The sequence below is a fragment of the Pan troglodytes genome, chromosome 1 (genome assembly GCF_028858775.2).
Source record: "Pan troglodytes isolate AG18354 chromosome 1, NHGRI_mPanTro3-v2.0_pri, whole genome shotgun sequence".
NCBI classification, from domain to species: domain Eukaryota; kingdom Metazoa; phylum Chordata; class Mammalia; order Primates; family Hominidae; genus Pan; species Pan troglodytes.
In genome coordinates, this window is record NC_072398.2 from 227,420,917 (window position 1) to 227,431,586 (window position 10,670).

Consider the following 10,670-nt stretch of genomic DNA (forward strand, 5'->3'; position numbering starts at 1 on the left):
ACCACCATCACCACCACCACCACCACCAACACCACCACCATCATCACCACCACCACCATTATCATCATCACCACCACCGCCATCATTATCGCCACCACCATGACCATCACCATCACAACCACCATCATCACTATCGCTATCACCATCATCACCATCATTACCACCACCATTACTACAACCATGACCATCACCACCATCACCACCACCATCACAACGATCACCATCACAGCCACCATCATCACCACCACCACCACCACCATCACCATCAAACCATCGGCATTATTATTTTTTAGAATTTTGTTGGGATTCAGTATCTGCCAAGATACCCATTCTTAAAACATGAAAAAGCAGCTGACCCTCCTGTGGCCCCCTTTTTGGGCAGTCATTGCAGGACCTCATCCCCAAGCAGCAGCTCTGGTGGCATACAGGCAACCCACCACCAATGTAGAGGGTAATTGAGCAGAAAAGCCACTTCCTCCAGCAGTGCCCTGTCTGAGCTGCTGTCCTTGGACTTGAAGAAGCTTCTGGAACATGCTGGGGAGGAAGGAAGACATTTCACTTATTGAGTGGCCTGATGCAGAACAGAGACCCAGCTGGTTCACTCTAGTTCGGCCTAAAACTCACCCCTGTCTATAACCATCAGCCTCGGCAGGATGCATTTCACATTTGTGATCTCATTTAACCTCCACAAAGACCCAGAAGGGTTGGTAACATTATCATACCTAGGCCTACTATTTTAAAAATCTAACACCCATGCAGCCCGGGCACTGAAGTGGAGGCTGGCCACAGAGAGAGCCAGGCAATCACTGGCTTTTCCTTAGACAGAGAGCTGGTTCCTAGGAGAGGAAGCTCCAGGCTGGGGTCCAGGCTATGACCCAACTGTTCAGTTTTGCAACATCCAGCATGGCTGCCTGATCAGGGGTGCATATGTCAGAGGAGCCTTCACCTGGGAAGTGCTGACAAATGACCTGGACCTGACCTGCCCGATGCCAAGGCCTCCTTTAGTACATCCCATGGAGGACACTTGAGACAAAGTCACAGCTCAGCCCGTTGATTTCCCACGCTCTGACTATGCGGTGCAGCAGGACCCCTAGCAGGCAGCATGTGTTCAAGGCAGCGATATCCAAATGCTACGAATTGCTGTCCTGATGGTTATTTTCCTGCATACAGTAGAGCTGATCCCTGTACAATGCTGGTCCTAAATCTCACCTTTGACAGTGTGCTGATGTGCAATGTTCGCTTTTGTTTTATTTGATGGAACATGGCTAATTGCTAAGAAGGTGACATGCTGCCCGCTGACCACCCAATGTTCATTCTCCTCTTCTTCCTTACTAACAAAACTGCGGTGGTGGTGGTGAGGAGAGGGAGGGGGTATAACAAATGTGCCAAGCCAAGAGTTTATATTTGCAAGCCTCTCTTATACCTAGAGTTGATCGTGACACAGCTCTGGCCAATGATGTGTAAGCAGAAGCTGCTTGATGTGACTTCTGGCAAAGCTCTTAAGGAGAGGACTGACCTGTTTCCACATATCTTTTGCCTTTCCATGTCCTTAGTCCTGGCTGGGACGCAGATGAGATGCAAAAGGTGGAGCAGCCATGTTGTCATCATGCAGTAACAGGTCTGAGGGTAGAAGCTGCATTCTAATAATACCAGGGAAAAATAATACAAGTAGTCTAGGGCCCAGAGATATCACAGATGTCCATTTGAACCCCAAATTACCTGTCTCCAGATTTGCTATCAGGCAAGAAAAGGAAATCTTTCATTAGTTTAAGCTGTAGTTTACTCCAGTTTTCTATAACTTTCGGCCAGATATAACCCTAAATTGACAAAGGGGGCAAGTGCTTAACTGCAAAGCAGTTAAAACTCAAACACAGGCCTTCATTTCTTCAGGGTTTTAGTTTTTCTAGGGAAGAATCTTAACTACTCCTACTAAAAGTTATAGTAGGCCAGGGATGGTGACTCACGCCTGTAATCTCAGCACTTTGGAAGCCCAGGCAGGTGGATCACCTGAGGTCAGGAGTTCAAGACCAGCCTGGCCAACGTGGTGAAACCCCATCTCTACTAAAAATACAAAAATTAGCCAGGCATGATGGTGCATGCCTGTAGTCCCACCTACTCAGGAGGCTGAGTCAGGAGAATAGCTTGACCCAGGAGGCAGAGGTTGCAGTGAGCCAAGATCGCACCACTGCACTCCAGCCTGGGCGACAGAGCAAGACTCTGTCTCAAAAAAAAAAAAAAGTCATAATCAAAGAGGAAGACTGAGACAAATGTAGAGTCAAAGGGCTAAACAGAAACATAACACATGGGTTTTAAGCTAAGCCTTCACATTATCCCTTATACAATTTTATCTACATCGATTTCACCAAAGCTCAAAGTTATATTATTGGCTGAGATTGGCATTGGGATGGGGTGGTGAAGCTAAGAAATTCGTTATCCCTTTGTTCCAGTGCTGCTGGACTTTTCACTGAGTGAAGAGGTAAATGCTGAGTCTCCCAGGAGGCTGACTCCTCCTGGCTCTGGGTGTGCATTCTGATGAAGGTTCTTTATTATAGGCACCAACAGAAGGCTCATGAGAGGGCAACATGGATCTCCATTTCTGAGCAGATGTTTAAACGTTGAATCAGGTCCAAGGCTTCCCAAATGAACTCAAGGAGTTTCTTTTTCCCAAGCCATAGAAAGTGGCGATAGCAATCCAGGGTCTGCACTGGGAAGGAGCACTGCCAGGACACGTCCCTCCCTGCCATTCCCCCACCCTCGACCAGGACACGTCCCTCCCTGCCACCACACAGGACACATCCCTCCTTGCCATCCCACCCCTCTTCCCAGGACACGTCCCTCCCTGCCATCCCACCCCCCCAGGACACGTCCCTCCCTGTCATCCCACCCCCCTTCCCAGGACACGTCCCTCCCTGCCATCCCACCCCCCGCCAGGACACATCCCTCCCTGCCATCACACACCCCCCCCAGGACACATCCCTCCCTGCCATCCCACACCCCCCCCAAGACACGTCCCTCCCTGCCATCCCACACCCCCCCCAGGACACGTCCCTCCCTGCCATCCCATGCCTCCCCCCAGGACACATCCCTCCCTGCCATCCCACCCCCCCGCCCAGGACATGTTCCTCCCTGCCATCCCACGCCTCCCCCCAGGACACATCCCTCCCTGCCATCCCACCCTCCCCCAGGACACGTCCCTCCCTGCCATCCCACCCCCCCCAGGACACGTCCCTCCCTGCCATCCCACGCCTCCCCCCAGGACACATCCCTCCCTGCCATCCCACCCCGCCCCCCAGGACACACAGGTCCGTGAAATCAGTATAGACACTTGTATCAAGCAAGAAGAAGCATGTTACTCAGAAGAACACAATTTTGTTGTTTTGTTTTTGTTTCTGGGTTTTGGTTGTTTTTTTTGTTTTTTGGGGGGGAATTAAACAAATAATTTCAAGTTCTACCTCCACCACCTACCAGCTGCATGATCTTAGACCATTGACATCACCTCCCTGACCGTGATTTTCACATCTAGAGAATGGGAGGGGAAGAACCGTGCCTTGGGGGCCAGGCTGAGGATGAACTATGAAAACCTGTCCTATTGGGCACTCTCGAACAGTCACCATTGTTGGTATGAGGCCCACTATCAGTGAAACTGATTGAAATTGGTGGACACCTGAGACCTGAGGACAGCCATCAAGTGTCTATTAACTTAAGCTTTATGTAGCAAGCATTTATTGCACATGATCCTAGGTCCCAAGTATGCTTCGGTAAATTAAACACCCTTGGTCCCTGCCCTCACAAGCCGTTCATAATCTAGACAGATACATAAGATATAAATGCACAATTGTTCATTGAAAATCTCTGAAGGTCACTGGCTATTTTCTGTGGTTCTCGGCACCATCACCACCCTTCCAAATTCTCTCCTGTTCTCAGGGGTTAGAAACCTGCAAACTACATTCCCTAGACTTCCTTGCCTGTAGGAGCAAAATGATCCCATGTATTACTGCGAAATGGTAGTGTCTGGGTCCCAGAAGACAGTTAGTAGAATCAGAATGTAGGAAAGTGTGTGCCACAGCCACACATGTTCATGATAGTCATAACTTGTTCAGTAGGAATTTAGAGAAGACTGACTGCACACAAGGTATTGCTAAATGCTATGTGGGATACAGAGATGCCTGTGCCTCTAAGAAACTTGGTAGAAAAATAATAACCCACACATATTTGGCTTACCTTCTCTTTGAATAGAGCAATTGGCAGTTTAGATTCAGTCATTCTTCAATTCATTTAGCCAAAATTTATTCTGTGATGGCTAAATCCAACAAATGAAGTCTCTACTCTCTTATTATTTTCCATTTTGTTCCACTGAATTTCAGCAAACATAGACCAGACAAGCATCCCTTTGAAATCTGGACTTGGGATGAGGGTCTGCTGAGATTGGGTTTTCTCCATGCCCAGATGCCTCTGATCAAATATCAAGTCCCAAAGATACAGATGAGAAATTATTAAGTGTTCTGGGATTGGGACATCGGAGATATTAATTAACCCTGGCTTGAGATGGGAAGAGGGGGCAGGTAGCTTTCTTTGTGTAGTGTTTAGGAAGGTGATTGCCAATCTAGGAGAAGTGAGTTCCCCAGAGGGAGGGGGGCTCTTGGCCAGCAGGGTGACCCATATGTTCTGGTCTGCCTGGAGCTGTGGTCCTTGGGTTCACAGCGGCCCCCTTGCACTCAAAGCACCCTAGCTTGGACAATAAATTCTACAGTCCGTTCTGCAGTGACGATCTTCAATTCCTAGGGCTGCCATAAGAGAAGATCATAGACTAGGGGTGGTACACGACAGAAATTCATCTTCTCCCAGTTCTGGAGCCTGAAAATCCAAAACAAGGTGCTGTCAGGGTTGGATTCTCCTTGGGCCTCTCTTCTTGGCTTGCAGGTGGCTGTCTTCTGGCTGTGTCCTCGTGTGTCCCCAACATCCCCCTGTGTGTGTGTGCAACCCTTATGTCTCTTCCTCTGCTCATAAGAAAACAGTCCTATAGGACTAGGACCACATTCTTATGGCCTCATTTAACCTTAATTACCTCCTTTAGGGCCCTGTCTCCAAATATGTTCAGTGGAGGTTTGGGGCTTTGGCATATGAGTCTTTGGAGGCCACAGTTCTGTCCAGAACACACTGACCCTATCCACCAGGTACTGCCACACCAATGGCTTTCAGCATTAGACAGAGCTCCCCTGGGCTCTGTAACCCCACCCAGGGTGTTAAGAATGAGGAGTGAAAGTCCACACATGTACACACATGTTAATAGCAGCATTATGCACAACAGTCAAACAGTGGACACACCCAAATGCCCATCAGTGGATGATGGATACATGCAAGGTGATTTATCCAGACAGTGGCATCATATTCTGTGGCCGGAAACAGGAGGGGAACGCTGACACTTGCCACAACACGGAAGACCTTTGAAAACATATTGCAGCAGATTGAATGAAAAAACAGAGAGAAGAATCCAGCCGCCTCATATAATTTCTTTTTAACTTGCAAATGTTATTTTTAATCAAAATGTTATTTACATGGCACTGAGTGTACGGACAACCTTTGAAAACATGGTGCTGAGTGTAAGAACCAAACAGGAAAGGCCACGTGTTGTTCATTGATAGGAAATGTCCAGAATAGGATGTTCTAAAGAGACTGAGAATGGATAAGTGGCTGCTTAAGTGGGGGGGTGGAAGGAGGATAGAAGAGTGATAGCTAAAGGGCACAGTTTCTTTTTGAGGTGATGGCATGTTCCAAAATTGACATTGGTGATGGTTGCACACACTGCAGATACACCAAAATCCACCAAGTTAAATTGAAATGCACACTTTACACTATTGAATTATATACTTTAAGTGGCTGAATTGTATAGCATATGAATTACATCTCAATAAAGCCTTTTAAATAAATCATGCATGGGTAAAATGTCCGCTCAAAGTAAGATAAACCAGCGCATTGTAATGTAATAGAGTACAAAATGCATGGATATGGAATTCCACTTACAACCCATCATTAATCAACCACTACTTATCAAAGAAACCCCAACTTGTCAAATTTCAGTGTGATGTCAAACAAGATACCCAGTGTTACCTGAGAAGGCTAGTAAGACACTCATCTCTTTTCAAACTACTTGGAAGTATGAGGCCAGGTTCTTTTCCTATTCTTCAACCAAAACAATGTATTGCAACAGATTGAATGAGAAAACAGAGAGAAGAATCCAGCTGCCTCATGTAATTTCTTTTTAATCTGGAAATGGTATTTTTAATCAAAATGTTACTTACATTAGCAATAATAATTTTTTTTAAAAAAGAATGAGGCTTGAGACGGAGACTCAGTGGCTGTGTCTACCGGCCTCAGTTGTAAAACAAGCACTGTTCATCCCGAGCCGACATAGCTGCTCATTCACTCATTCAAAAATAATCTTTGAACACCCGCTCTGTGATGAGGTGATGATGATGATGACGATGATGATGGTATTGGTACTGGCTAATATAATAAACTAGCTACTATGTGCCAAATGGTTTCTCAATCTGAGCCATTTAACCCCCACAGCAGCCCTGGAAAGTAAGAATCGTTACTAGCTCCAGGAGGCAGCCCCAGGGATAGGTCTGCGGTGTGTGTTCCAGAGTCGGGAGCCCTGGCCGAGGTCTGCGCTGGCTTTTTCCCCCCTGGGTGACCTGCACAAGAGGCAGGAGGTTAGCTGTCTGCTGCTACGGCTAACACACAGGCTCTCCTCATGGGGCTTGGGGAGGTGGATAAATTACTGTTCCTAATGTTTTTAGTGTGACTGAAGTGCTGGCCACTCAGTCACTCGTTTGCCCATTCATTCATTCATTCATTCCTTCATTCAGTGATATATGAAGTGCCCACCGTGAGCCAGAGTGAGACGCTTTCCTGAGATCCCAGGATTTCTTAAACAAAATACACAAAGCACTTACGTAAAAGATCGATACACTGACTGCATTAAAATTAAGAACTTCTGTTTATCAAAAATTCCTTCAAGAAAATGAAGACAAGCTACAAACTGGGAGAAGATATTTCCAACATGTGTAATTGAAAAAACATTAATATTAATTATATATATATATGTGTACGTATATAATGTGTATATATGTGTGTGTGTGTATGTATATTTTCATATTTAAAACCAGACATCATTAATGCAAAGATAAATGCACCAATCAGAAAGTGAACAAAAATATAGAAACAGACATTTCACAAGAGAGAAAATATAGCTGGCCAATAAACATTTGGAGAAAAACCCAACTTAATTAGTAATTAGGTTAAGTGAAAAAAAGCAAGTACCGGAAGACTACATGCAGCATGATATTCTTTCTCAAAATAAAGGCTAGAAAATCAGATAAGATAAATAATATGCTCTGAGGCATCCATGTAGATATAACACAGCTATTTTCAGAGAAGGAATGATCAGCACTAACTTCTGTAGAAGTTTATAGGCACATGCAAGTTAGTTTGCTAGTTCCTGGGTGGCATGGTGGATTCATGGGAGTGCCTTGTGTTGTTAAAGATAAAGAAACTAGGCCTGGTTTGGTGGCTCATGCCTGAATCCCAACATTTTGGGAGGCTGAGGCAGGAGGATTGCTTGAGCCCAGAAGTTCGAGACCAGCCTGGACAACGTGGTGAAACCCGTCTCTACAAAAATACAAAAATTAACTGGGTGTGGTGGTGCACACCTGTGGTCCCAGCTACTTGGCAGCCTGAGGTGGGAGGTACACTTGAGGCCAGGAGGTCAAAGCTGCAATAAGCCGAGATCACCCCACTGTACTCCAGTCTTGGTGATAGAGTGAGACCCTGTCTCAAAAAAATAAAGAAATAAAATAAAGAAACTAAAAATAACAACAATGATGATAATAATAATAATAGACTAGGCACAGTGGTTTACACCTGTATTCCCAGCACTTTGGGAGGCCGAGGCAGGCAGATCACTTGAGGTCGGGAGTTGAAGATCAGCCTGGCCAACATGGCAAAACCTCGCCTCTACTAAAAATACAAAATTAGGCCGGGTGCGGTGGCTCACACCTGTAATCCCTGCACTTTGGGAGGCGAGGTGGGTGGATCACCTGAGGTCAGGAGTTCAAGGCCAGCCTGGCCAACATGACGAAACCCTGTCTCTACTAAAAAAAAAAGAAAAAGAAAAAATTAGCCAGACGTGGTGGCGGGTGCCAGTAATCCCAGCTACTTGGGAGGCTGAGGCAGGAGAATTGCTTAAACCCTGGTAGGCAGAAGTTGCAGCGAGCCGAGATCACACCACTGCACTCCAGCCTGGGTGAAACGCTCTCTCAAAAAAAAAAAAAAAAAAAAAAAAAAAAATAGTCAGGAATGGTGGCATGCGCCTGTAATCCCAGCTACTTAGGAGGCTGAGAATCACTTGAACCTGGGAGGCAGAGGCTGCAGTGAGCCAAGATAGTGCTACTGCACTCCAGCCTGGGCAACAGAGCTAGACTCTGTCTCAAAAAAATAGTAATAATAATAGCAAAAGAGGGCCAGGCATGGCTGGCGAGTCATGAACCCAGGCGTGGCATTCCTCAAATTATGTGCACCTAAAGTCTGCAAAGGGAAACAAACAAGAATTCAAAAAGCAAGACACCCCGGGGGTTCTCTGTCCTTCCTTCCCTGCACTCGGTCTGCGTCCTGAGCAGCAACAGTGCTGACCCCATAAGCCTCGGCCAGCAGGTAAGGGTCACCTTCTCTTCCCTGCACTGAGGTTCCCAATGGAGACCAGGAAGTGAAGTGTTTTCTAAGGGTTTCCTGTGAGGTCAGGAATCAAGATGGAATCATTGCCTCATCCTCTGTTAACCAGAAAATTCTCTAAGCCAAAACCTCCCATAGCCTCTGGTCTCTTCAATCAGCCGAGGGCTCCCTTGCGTTTAAAGGGCAAGGTGGGCTCTGTTTCCTCCCACCGGGATGGAGGAGTCAGAAAACTCACCTTCCCCCGTTTGCTCCCGACAGTGCCCCGTTACAAGAGTTGCCCAACTTCCTTAAATAATCCTGTCACTTCCTCCTCATTTGCCTCTGACGCATGAGAGCCTGGGAAACCCCAAGTTACTTGCTGTAGGGCCTGCAGGAGGGCCTCCACCCCGACCCTGCACAGGACAGGGGAAGGGAGAACACCCAGGGAACTGAATCTCGAAACGCACAAAGGGAACACCGTCCTGCCATCTTTTCAAGGCCATTTCCCACAGAGAGCGTGCAAAAATAAGTGTCCTGGCTGGAGAGCACATTCCAGCTCCAAAGGCTCTGTTCCTTTTACTTTCTCCCGCGATTACTCTTATTTTTCTGCAGCTCAACAAGGACGGTCCGCTGATGTGAGCATCTTGTGATTTCTCCCCCAGCGCAGCCTGCCTGGCAGCTTCCTGTGCTCCCAGCACGAAGTGGAAGATGACCTTCAGCCGGAGGAGGCAGCGCAGCGCGGATTAGAAGGACATGGCGCGGGCACCGGCCTGGTTGTTGGGGCGGGGACAGAAATCCATTTCCCTCGTTTTCCTCCACGCCAGTGTGGGCCACTTCCTGAGTCTCCGCACACACCAGTGTCTGAGGTTCTCACTGACCTCTCCAAGGTGAGGGATTCCCCGTATTTGGGGCAGAACAGATGTTCCCACCCCGCAAGGCTACAGTGCGGGACAGACACGTGGCCCGGCCCCCAGATGCTGCAGAATGTTTGTCCTGGATTTTAACACGTTTTCGTCCCTGGTGGTCCCAGCGGCTGCTGCCAGGGACTAAAACACCTTTGTCAGATTATCAGAAGGCCCCGGGAAGGGAGGGGAGAGCCCAAGGTGAGAGCACTGCTTTACCCGAGGCCCTATTTCCGCACGAGTAACTTTTCTCAGCCTGATCGCATCCCGGCTTCTAGGAAGGGCCTGGTTCAGGCTTTCAGCCTGAAGCCGGAGAGCACGGATGAGCCCTCCCCTGACTTCAAAAATAAAATCCCGGTACAGTATGATCATCATGATTATTGTTACCATTATTACCAGCACTGCAATCATTTGTGCTCTGGCCCTTTCATCCCAGAATTTCAAAGCAGAATGCTTTATAAGGAGATGGCTATTCATTTGTTCAGCGAGAGGCATCCTTTGAAAATGGAGCTTTCAGACTCTTGATGAAAAAAAAAAAAAAAAAAAAACCTCTGATTTCCACTCAGCGTGATTAACCAGACAAGGGCTTTCCTGAGAATGAATGTGTCTGTTGAGTGGCGTCCAGACACTGAGGTCAGAGGCGAGCTCCCGAAACACTCCAGGAAGCGGCACCTCGGGTGTCCGAGCTTCTGAGACTCTCTGCAGCCCCCTCCCATGGTCACCGTCTTCTAAAGGGCTGTAGGATGGAAAGTCCCAGGCGCACCGGCAGCAGAGCAGCATGGCTAAGCCACAGGTTCCTGCAGGTGGCTTGGGCTCAAACCCTGGCTTTGCATCCGAAATTCCAGCTGCATGTCCTCAGGCAAGTTGCTTAACTGCCCTGTGCTTCCATTTCTGCTTCCATAAAACGGGGCTAATGATAGTTTCCACCTCTTGGTGGTTCTGTTAGCTGAGTCATCATAGGCCCTGCCCTGGAAGCAGCATTCGGCACAGAATAAGCTTTCAGTAAGTTACAGTGATGAGGGCCCTCCGCCGTGGGGATGCCACTCCCTGGCTTGAAGT